The following is a 10,659-nucleotide window of genomic DNA, read 5'->3' as shown; positions in this document are numbered from 1 at the left end:
CAAGGAAATCACAGTATAGTGGAATTGGGGGGACAGATGAGGGTGGGGTAGGGAAAGAAACATCGAGACACATGGCAGTACCCCATCTGTCAAGAGTCCCTGCAGCCAGATCCCCTGGTATAGCTTTCTTCCCTCTAGTGCTAAGCTGCTATGCCAGCTCTAGCTTCACGGTGGAGCAAGTGTGACTTCAGGAAAAGGAAAGAGATGGGCACAAGCCAAGAGCTAGGAACAACCCTTGGAGTTAGGAGAAATTTCCGCCTTCTGGCAGACACTGGCTGATGGGGAGGGTGGCGTACTCCTGAGAAAGAATGCAGCTCCCTCCAATCCCACACCTCTCCTCCCCCCTCCTCCGGAATGAGGGGAAAATTGGAATCCCATACAGAGGCAAACTCAGCCTGACAGCTTGCACAGCTGTCAGGTCAAGATGAGGGAGCTCATCCCCCAAGAAAGCTAGACAAATTCCCTTGAGGCAAGCCTAGAGCCAGAGACTGTATATCCAGGGGTCTCAGAATGCAGCCATTCCTGACACTGCTGAGAGAGAGCATGGAAAACTGCAGTGGGAAAACAAAGCCGACTGCCTCAGCCCTTTGGAAAACCTGGCATCCAACTTAACTCTGGCTTTCAAATGTTCCCTTTTCAGTCTTCAGGATTAATACAGTGCCTGCCTTTTCCTCAAGTCACAGACTCGAGAAAATACTCTTTCCACAATTCTCCAATGGTCTCTTGTTGAAGGGTCTTCCCACTCAAACAGATGCGTGGGTGGGAGAAGACCCACATGTACCAAATGGAAGGACAACAAAAAGAAAAACTCTGGTTTCAGTATCTCCTGACTGTGGTTCTATCCTGGGGGGTGGGGAGGGTGCACTGGGGGAGCTTCTCAGATGTCCTGAGAAGCAGCTGAGTCACAGAGCTCCGAGCTCAAGAAGAAAGTGGGAGGTGGAAGAAGGACGGCTGCATCGCACAGAGCCGTGCTTTTAACGCGCCAACCCACTCAGAAGCCACATTCTAAAAAGATGCTGCGCAGAACATGAACCCGGGGCCCTGATCCCCTGACACTTGGTTCCAGATCACACCTGTATATCCCTCATCACAGAGAACAAGAGATTACGGAGTGCTTAATGCTACCCCCAGCCCCCACCCAAACCCTCTCTCTCTGCTTCTTTAACCCTGTCACCATCACCCAAGTCTCAGCTGGTCCCTTCTCTTTTGCTCAGTGACCCCTCTAATACAATGAACTCTGCCACCCAGGGGTCTCTACTGATAACTGGGGTGTGGGGAAGGGGAGAAAGGAAATGCTAGCCATTGGTACTTCAGGGGGAAAAACACCTCTATGCACACACTGTCACCCCAAAACTCCCCTACCAAAACCAAGGCAAAGCTTTGTAATGTTCTTTCCAACTATCACACACCAGTAAAATAGTTAACCTTTTCTGCCTCTAAAATCACGTGTTATCTTAACTTTCATTTTAACCCAAGTTCCCCAACGTAAACCTACTGGGTGAAAGACAACATGGAGTAGTTTGTCCCAGGAGTTTCCCCTCGGACAAAAAGTCCAGTGCTGGATAACAGCACCCAGTGGTGCCCTCTCCTGCAGTCCCTTGCCATTAAGAACCCACCCAGCTAGGGGCTTCTTAGCCTCCACAACTCAAGGCTGACAAAGAGCAGTGGTCCTCTTTCTAACCCCCTCTGTAGCCTGTCTTTTCAAAATATGCCAAACTTCCCTAGTGTTTTCCATTTTTAGTGCAAAAAAAAAAATCACAATATAACAATGCTGGCATTTTTTTAAAAACTCTAGCCAACCATTTTTACTCTTGCATGCTTTTTCATGCCCCTGGCCACATAATCGGCCTTTTTAAATTTTTAAATTATATCACAAACATGTTTCATGTTGCTATATACCCTATAATCATTTGTAATGATTGCATAACATTGCTGGACTGGATTTACTATAATTTACTTAACCATTTCTCCATGATTAGACAGATTACACCCAATTTTTCATTATTATAAATAATGTTAAAATTTTTATTTTCATGCTTGTTTCTTCTCATACCTAAAAACAGCCGGGTATGATTAGACCAGAGGTTATGATATTTTTAATTCTTGAGTTCTATATCAAAATTGTTTTCTAAAAATATTTTATCTCTTTATACTACAACCAACAACAACCTTTACATCACCATAACCTTACATACCCTGAATATTCTCATTATTCCAAAATATTGTAAATTTAAAAGATATAATGATACTTAGGCTAAACATTTTTTCTTGTTTGTTTCCTGCTATATCTGCCTTCTTGGAATTTGTAAAATGAAAATCAAAATAACTGATGCATTGTAATGACAAGAGAAAAAAGAGAATTGTCATACGACCCACATTTCTTCAGTATGTAAGTTCCTAAGTAGATGCTGCAAATTAAAGCATGTTAAATATTGAATTTGTGATAAAAGTTAAAGTTTGAGAAAGTGAATTTATATGGCCATTACCCACTAGCCAGCAGCAGAAAAAGAATTAAATGATAATTAAACCAAGATCTCTGGCCAACATTTGCCAGTTGACCACACAAGCTCTTGTGAAAACAGAATCAGTGACTGCCTCCCATAGAATGAGATTAAGACTCTAGGAGATATGTCTGTCCAAAAATCTACTCTACTGCCCATCTCAATGATGTCCCATCATTGGAAAAATGTGTCAAGAGTAAAATTGTCCCCTACGAGATGAGGCAACTGATATCTTTATCAGGCTCATTAATAGATAGGGACACCTGGGACCAAGACCCTAACAAAACAGAACATGTCCCAGTGGGAGACAGCAGCATTAAGAAAGTCTAAAAACTAAGAAGAAGATTGCTGCTTTTAAAAAATGTAATGAATTTGAAAAATGGTCTTAAGATTCTTGCACACCCAAGACAAGAGTAAAAACCTTTCTGGAAAGCAACTTGGCAATATATATTAAGCAAGTTAAAAATGTTCATACCCTTTGACCCAGTAATTCTACTTCTAGGATTCCATCCAAGTAAATAAACAAAGATGCAAATAAAGATTAAAAGATGGCAACTGCAACAGAATTTATAATAAGAAAAAGTTGGAAATGCCCTGACTGTCCCAAAGATAATAGAATAATTAAGGAAGGGATGGGACATTCACAAGGGTAATTTTAAAAAAAAAAATCATTTTTACTGAATTAAAAAGAAACTTACATGTAAGCTTTTAAAAGTTACAAAATGGTTTATAGTATAATCCTAATGCTCTAACTATTATTTCTGTACTCCTATATTTGGATAGAGAAGGACTGGCATGCAAACACCAAAATACTGGCAGTTATCTATGGGTTATGGGTGAATTTTATTTTCTTCTATTTATTTTCCATATATTCTACAGGGAATGTGTTACTTTATTTGGCAGGAAAGAAAGCTATGACTCCATATCTACCCCAAACCCAAGACATAACTTTTGAAGCTGAGAATAATTTTTCAATGCTCCAGAGTCCACAAACAAGCAAAATCCTGCTTACATTGTAAATCTCTTAGGGCTTTTTTGGTGTTCCAAAGTCTTAAATCTAATAAAGCAACATTTCACCCATCACAACTGCCATGAGCCAGATTCTAATCCAAGGTCTGTAGTACCCTCCAATCCAGCTGGGTTTCCTACTTTCTATTGCAACATCCTCTCAGAAAGGCTCATTCTTCCTCTGCAGGTTTAGTTCTATACTCTCTGGTCTTCATAGTTCTTTTCTCTCAGGAGAAACACCTGATACTCACACCCAAGTCAAGGCCCAAGTGTCCAAGTCACAGCAGGCCCAGTCCCCAGGGAAACAAACAGAGACCCTGACAGACTCCATGTGAGATTCCTTCTTGAAAGCTGGGAGACATTTTTTAAATTAATGACTGAAGAGCTGAATACCAAGGTAACTAGCTTTTTAAAAAGAAAGCTATGGTGCTATTTATTCATGAAAGCTGTTGTGGTTTCCTTTATTGGATAGCTTAATTGTCAAGGCAATTGATGCATTCTAGAGAGACAAGAAAGAGGAGAGTGAAATAAAGGAGATTATCTGCCTGACCCACTTGGTACCTTCAAGGTAAAAACAAAACAAGAGAAAAAGCCTCAAATAGTATTGGCCCCTTAATGAAATATTCATGACCTGTGATGGATCAAAATGAAAAAAAAATTTAAAGTGGAGATTTTTCTCTGATGTTACCCTGTGTGGAGAGCATAAGGAATTGCAGGCATTCTGCTCCAGAAAGAAATAAGGAAGGCAGTTCTTAACATGTAGCAGCATATGCAGGAAGTACATCTCCTGGTTACCCGCCTGGGACGAGGCTGGAGACAGCAGTGCAATGGTGAGTGAGAGGGATACCAACAGGAAATTGCCAAACTTCTACAGGAGAAAGTTTGCCAGGAAATGACATCAGAGGTCTCAGAGAGGGCTGTAATACAGCAGACAGGAACTGGGGTGTGGAGGTTAAGAGCAATCACTCAACTGCTGCTAGAATATGCTAGAATAAGCCTAGTTCACCTAGGCTCCCATGTGCCGCACACTGAAGTGCATCATAGAGCAACAATGTCAAGGGCCCAGCAACACAAGCAAAATCACAATGCCAGCAACACAAGCATAGCTATTTCAGAATGTATCCCTACGAAAGGACTCAAGATGTAAACTTGGCCAGTACAGAGCATCTATGGCCTGTTATTAAAATAGCACCTCATTCTGAAACTATCCTAAGAGCAAATTCCAAACAGTCTGAAGCAGAAGAGTAATAGGAATGAAAAGGAGATATACTGAGAACTAGTTCCCAGTGGAAGAACAGTGTGAGGAATGCAAGCAGTTCACCAAAGGAGAGGCTCAAAAAAGGCACCTATTTGACCCCGAGAGCCCCATCCCCATGGACCCAGAACCTTGAGTGAAGGGCAAGAGACACTCAAGAAGGAGTTTTTAAAGGAAAAAACTATGGTGAGTGGACAGAAGTAACAGAACATGGATACCACTGAAATAAAAATGCCAAAAATAACAAAATATTTAAACACTCATGACCTCTCTCTTAACAGTAGTCTCATCTATGTTCAGAGAAAATATACTTGTTGGAGCCAGTAGGAAGCAAGCGCCTGCCAGCAGCATGGGGCCCCTGAGACCACCTCCCCCACAGAGATCACCAGACAGACCAGGAGCTGCATTTACAAACACTTTCCGAGTCGTGAAAGTTCCCCAGTGACAAGTTTCACTGTAGGGCTTCCTACCAGGAGCTGCATAGGAGTCTCAGAGCTGTCTTCATTTTCAACTTGACCATGTCACCCACTACAGTATGGACAGTAGGAGAATGAAAAGAAAATAGCACAGTGTCTCTTGCCATGAGCCATTTTTTAAGTGCTGAGGGAAAGTACAAATGGCCTAAGCATGACTTTAAAGGGCATGTGCTCACAGCCTCCGGATTTGGGGAAGGAAGAGGGCTGGGTGTGGCAAGGAGGATGTGCAGGTGACAGTGATCACTGTGAGTATGTCTGAGGAAAGTCTTGCAAGACCACTCAAAAAGGGGTGCTGATTTCGGTTACCCACTGAAGTGGTAGTGAAGTGAACGATCATGGCTTTTACAGTCAGATAGATTCTACTGAACTCTTTCAGGCCATTTCCTCATTTGCAAAAAAAAAGAGAAAGAACTCTGGTATGTACCTACTTCAAAGGCTGCTGTGGGGATTAAATGAAATAATGTGTGTGAAATTACATGACAAAGGGCCTAGTAAAGAGCAAAAACTGGGTAAATGTTGTTAAAGGGTATGTGTGTGTATGTGAGAGAGAAAGAGAAGCCTGGGAGTAGTGTAAGATTATCACCACCACTGCAGAGTCACTAAACACAGGAAAGGTCCAGGTTCTCCCCTCAAATATCAAAAAAGCAATTATCAACAGGAAGGACTGAGCAAGGATCCCTCACACACAAAAAAGGCATAACTGTGGGTGGCTTCTTCCCTCTACTAAAAGGACCATTCCATCTTACATTTCAAAAATTCTCCACTAAGTTAAAAAAATTCCAGGAGGTGCAGAGACTCCACCTTAGCCAGGCTGCCTTGCAAGTAAAGAAAACTCTCAGCCTTTGTTCCATCCAATAAAGAATCACAATAGAGGGTCAATTTGCAAGTGGGATGACCAAATCTGAGCCCTAGTTGATGGGACAGCAAGCTCTAGCTTTTATCCTTTCAATGGCCTGTTGAAGAGCCCACGCATTTTGCAGCCCATCTTCCTTCCTTATCTCAGCTGGCCACCCTCTATGGTCAAAAAGACACACCACAGGTCAAAGCCTTTTGCCCTCAATGGGCAGTGTGGAGGACCTCCATGATGAGAGATCCCAACTCAACCTTAATCCTCTGCAAATTAATTCAATCAATTAGAACAGAAAAGAGAATTTCAGAAGGAAGATTAGTTACAAAGCCTAAAGGGGGAGAGGCTTGAAAGCAGGAAGGGGGGAGGGTAGGAGGCAGGAGCATAGACAGCCTGGGATTTGGAATAAAGGTCAGTAGAGTCTTCCAATTACAGAGCATCCCAGGGCACCAACCACAGGCCTCTGACAGGAAGGAAGGGACCAGGACCCCATCCTTCCCATCTCAGCCGCCCTATCTCCCAGCCTATCCAATCCCTGTCTCAAGTATGGGCTTATACTGGACAGAGCCAGAATTCTTCTCTTTCCATAGGCTGTCACACATAATGCTTGGCTTCCTTCCTTTCCAAAGCCTAACAGATTAGATTATAGGAGTCCTATATCTAGTTCAGTAAGACAGATGGAAAACCGAAAGTAAGTCCACCAAAGGGCTCGAGATAGGAAAGAAGAAGCAAAGCAACCTAGTCTCTCGGCACCCAGATCCTCTTTTCCAAGCCCTAGAACTATATATAATATACTCACCAGAACAAGTAGTGCCACAGTAGTTCAGTGAATCAGAAGGGATATTCACTGCACTACACTCCACAGAAAGATCTAATTTAAGGTGTCCAAGTCTTCTAATGGGGGCATCACCCACCTGTCCACCTGCTCCGTGAAGAAGACAGGAAATCAGTGATGTGCCTCTGAATGCACACAACAGAGACAGTGCTCCTGTTGCTTGGGTCTTCCTAGCTTTCCAGCACTTCTAGCAAATACCCTGCAAGCCAGCAGTCAGACTGCTCTGGGGTATGGAACAGCTCTGGGGTACGGAACAGCTCGGGGTATAGGGCTAATGCTTTTCCCTTCCTGTGCAGAATCACTCCGACCAAACCCTGCAGGTCCTTCAACCTCAGTAAAATGTTGACCTGAACATGTTTCAGCACACTAAAATGACATGAGAGGATCTGCAGCCCCCACTTCCTTAAACAGAAGAGAGAAGAAAGCACCAACAAGGAAAAGCAGCATTTGCAAAGTCTCCACACAAGAGCAGGTGGTTTCCAAATCAATACCTATTTGATTATCTATTTATAAACTGAGCAAGTCTCCCACTCTGACAGCTAGAACTCCATTAGGGGTGCCATTGATACTTTGCAAAAAGTTGTTACAAATAGAACCCAAAGATACTTAGGTCTAATGGCAACACCCAGAACAAACCCTCACATAACCAAGTTGGTGGAACTAATTTCTTAAGCTTGAGGCACTGCCATAAGGCTCTTTTCCCTTTGGACAGGTACAATGTGCTTGCAGTCATTTATTCATTCAACAAATATTTACTTAGCAACTACTAGATGTCAAATATGGGGTTGGCCAGGTTTTAGCCTACAGCTAAACCTTTGCTAAGGAAAAAAATCACCTGCCTTTATGTGGCACCTGGTTTCTCCAACCAGGCAGAACCTCTTTTTTAGCACTGACTTTGGGTTCTAGGATGCTTGCCCCTGTCCTTCATCAGAATGTAAGCACGCTGAAGAAAGTGGCAGCTTTCTGTTCATCATGTGCTCCATGTCCTCATCCAATAACTGCAATCGGATGCAAGCGAAACAGAAAACAAAAATTTCTATTCTTCCTAGCTCTTGGGCTTTACTCTTCCTGAAGGCTTTCCCACTAAGAAAATGATGAAGCTCCAGAAAGGAGGATAAAGGGGTCATGGTATATATTAAGAACAACATGAGTAGGACTTGGGAAGTTCAGAGTGAGTGCCACCACCCCTCAGGTTTCTGAGGTGCCTCAAAGGGCCACAGCTAAACACCCCTGGAGAAAGCCTCCTCCCTCCCTCTTGTCTGCAGTGTATTCTCTGAAAACAAACAAACAATACACATTTGGAGTCCTACAGAAGCAAAGGAGGAGGGATAAGAAAAGAAATTCGAAAGGGAAGCTACATCTTGAGTCTATGCTCCCCAAGAAGGAAGGAAACCTTACGGGGAAAGGCTGAGGGAATAGCTGCCTCGGGGGAGGAGATGTGTTATTCCCAAAAGGCCGCCCAACTGTGCCTCCTCGCGGGACAAGCCTGGACACTATCCTTCTACAAGGCTTCATTTTTCTTCTTAAAACACACACACACACAACAGTCTTCAGAAGTAAGTAGAAAAAGGAAGCTTGTAAGGTAAAGAAGAATTAGGTGGGAGAAAAAGTGCGCGCTCCCCTTCAGCTGTTTTCCCAAGCTGGCACCAAACCCAGTTTCCCTTCAAGTCAGCCCTACAGCCCCGCGTTCCAGAAGCCCGAGGGCGCCGGGCAGACCCAGAGGAAAGGAGAGCTTTCTCCTAAGGGAGTGTTCTGGGCCTGTCACATAATCAGGTAATACGGGACGAGAAAGATGAGTCTCCATAGCCCAATCCGTACCCACGGGACTTGCCTGGGACGTTCTCTGCTCTCCTCCCCTACCTGCAGCCCGGGCAGTTGTTGCGGGACGGATGCCCTGCGCCAGAACCCGCAGAGAAGTTTCGCCGCTGCAAACGTGAGAAAATGCAGCTCAGCAAAACACCCGCCCCCACCCTCCCGCAGCCCCACCCCCGCAGCCCGACCCCTGGCGGCAGCGACCTTGGCCACCCCGGACACTACTGGAGATTGGAGGAAGGGCTGCCCTCGGGGCTTTCCCGGGGACTAGAGTCTGCGGCCAGGGCCTCCAGGTACTTGCCCCTTCGCAGCCAGACACTAAGGAGGACGCACCCACCCCCGCTGAGCCCTCGGTGCCCCCGCCCGGACTCCCCCTGCTCCCCCAGCCCTCGCCTGCCCCTGCGAACCCCCTCTGCGACTCTGCGCCCATGCCCGCGAGAGCGCCCAACTCACCCCGCCGTGCAGGGGCCGGGAATCGGGCAGGGTGGGTTACATTGGGGTAGAAGCGCGTCTCCCGCGGACTGGGCTGTAGCTCTCGGGGGATCTCTTTATCTCGCCGCAAACTCTCGGCGCTTGTCGCTCTTCTCCCCCCCTACCCCCCACCCCCTCCTTCTCTCTTGTCTCTCGGCTCTTTTTTCCGGGTTAATTACGTTTCGCATTAAAGCAAAACCCAGCCCCGGATGTGAGTACAATGCTCAGCGGAGCCAGCCGGGGGAGGAGAGGGGTGCCGGGGCGCCGCGGGTTGGGAGGGGGCGCGGCCGGGCGCCTCGGGCTGCGCGGAGGAGGCGGGGGCGGAGCTGCCCCGGAGGCTGCCCGCGGGCACCCACCAGACCACCTCGCTCTTAGTTGGCGGCAGCTCAGGTGGGAACTCCAGCGGCCGAAAAGGCCGAGCGGAGGGAGGCCCAGCCTCTTGAGCCGAGCCGGGGGCAGCAGGTGTCCAGAGCGTCCTAGGAGCCCCGGGCTGAGGGCATCTTACAAGATGGGAGGCGAGGTGGAGCGCGGGCTCCCTCTTTAATCCCATTTCTTCTTCACTAAGCCCCAATCGGCGACTTCAGCTGGGCCTCCCTAGGATCCTGAACCCTAAGACTTTCTGGGGCCACAGGACTAGCTTCAGAGTCTGGATCCAGAGAAGCTGCGTAGATTCTTCCGGTTTGTCCTGCATGTGCGCTAAGAGCCCGCTGGAGCCCTACTTTCCAATAGGGATATAAGAATTATTTTCAAAGTGTGGCCCAAAGACGCCCTTCCTGCCTCGGAGGGTGAGGGTGCTCTGGGGGAAAAAAAATAAAATGGGAAATACACAAGCACGCAGTAACTACAGCCAAAGGGAACTTAAGAAAACGACTGTGCGCTCGCGAGTGCAGCCCCTGCGTTATCTCATTTGACTCACACGGCATCCCTGTGGGTATCAATCCCGTTGACGATGAGGAAACCGAGACTCAGACATGAAGTAATATTCCTGGGTCCCACAATCAATGGCAGGTCTATCAGGTTCTGATTCCAGCTTCCCACGTGGGAAAATAGACATCTAAGTATGCATAAAGTCAGACACGCAACATCTGAAATGCAGGCACATAGTGGATTCGCCTCGGGAAGGAGGACCGCGAGACGCGGGTCCTGGGAATTCTAATGTGAATGCAAATTAGACGGTCCCGGTCGTAGAAGTCTTTGAGGAAGAGGAGTCAAGGACAAAGACTGAGTAATGTCAGTGACGGAAAGGCTGGTTCGCTTTCCAGTTTTGTAGGGGAAAGGCAGACCTTTCCAGAATCTCTAGAACCTGAGGTAACTAAGAGTAGGGGCAGGAGGCAAGCCCTGTGAGCTAGGGGGAAGGCTGAAGGACGACCGATAGGCAGCACACACCCCGAAATCTCCAGTGATGAAACTACCCAAGTTTCCTCTTCCATTTTGATTGCCAAAGCACAATGAGA

General features: G+C 46.3%; 1 protein-coding gene across 3 annotated transcripts in view; it reads right to left on the bottom strand.

Moving 5' to 3' along the window:
• Positions 1-9,344, bottom strand: part of PLEKHA2 (pleckstrin homology domain containing, family A (phosphoinositide binding specific) member 2) — a 55,132-nt gene extending 45,788 nt beyond the window's left edge. Inside the window, exons 1-2 of one of the 3 annotated variants that reach the window (XM_012724734.1) lie at positions 9,188-9,344; positions 8,754-8,847 (exon numbers count right to left, since the gene is read on the bottom strand). The gene's annotated coding sequence lies outside the window, so the exon portion shown is untranslated. The remainder of the gene's footprint in view (positions 1-8,753; positions 8,848-9,187) is intronic. The other 2 variants (XM_012724735.1, XM_004682259.2) reach the window with 2 other exon arrangements.
• Positions 9,345-10,659: the final 1,315 nt, after the last annotated feature.

The sequence above is a fragment of the Condylura cristata genome, unplaced genomic scaffold, assembly GCF_000260355.1.
Source record: "Condylura cristata isolate star-nosed mole 26May11 unplaced genomic scaffold, ConCri1.0 scaffold00014, whole genome shotgun sequence".
Taxonomy (NCBI): Eukaryota; Metazoa; Chordata; class Mammalia; order Eulipotyphla; family Talpidae; genus Condylura; species Condylura cristata.
The sequence above is the reverse complement of the archived record's forward strand: the minus strand, read 5'-3'. Positions and strand labels throughout refer to the sequence as shown.